Source organism: Etheostoma spectabile, chromosome 10 (genome assembly GCF_008692095.1).
Source record: "Etheostoma spectabile isolate EspeVRDwgs_2016 chromosome 10, UIUC_Espe_1.0, whole genome shotgun sequence".
NCBI classification, from domain to species: Eukaryota; Metazoa; Chordata; class Actinopteri; order Perciformes; family Percidae; genus Etheostoma; species Etheostoma spectabile.
Genome location: NC_045742.1, coordinates 20,034,048 through 20,034,505, shown reverse-complemented (window position 1 = coordinate 20,034,505; position 458 = coordinate 20,034,048).

Below are 458 nucleotides of genomic sequence, written 5' to 3'. Positions count from 1 at the left end.
CCTCAAGGTTGTGCGTGTTGTGGCTTTACAAATGCTTTGCTGCATACCTCGGTTGTAATGAGTGGTTATTTCAGTCATAGTTAATCTTCTATCAGCTTGAATCCGTTGGCCCATTCTCCTCTGACCTCTAGCATCAACAAGACATTTTTGCCCACAGGACTGCCGCATACTGGATGTTTTTCCCTTTTCACACCATTCTTTGTAAATCCTGGAAATGGTTGTGCGTGAAAATCCCAGTAACTGAGCAGATTGTGAAATATTCAGACCGGCCCGTCTGGCACCAACAACCATGCCACGCTCAAAATTGCTTAAATCAGCTTTCTTTCCCATTCTGACAGATTTAGTTTGGAGTTCAGGAGATTGTCTTGACCAGGACATCAACACTAAATGCATTGAAGCAACTGCCATGTGATTGTTTGTGATTGCCATGTGATAATTGCATTAATGAGAAATTGAAC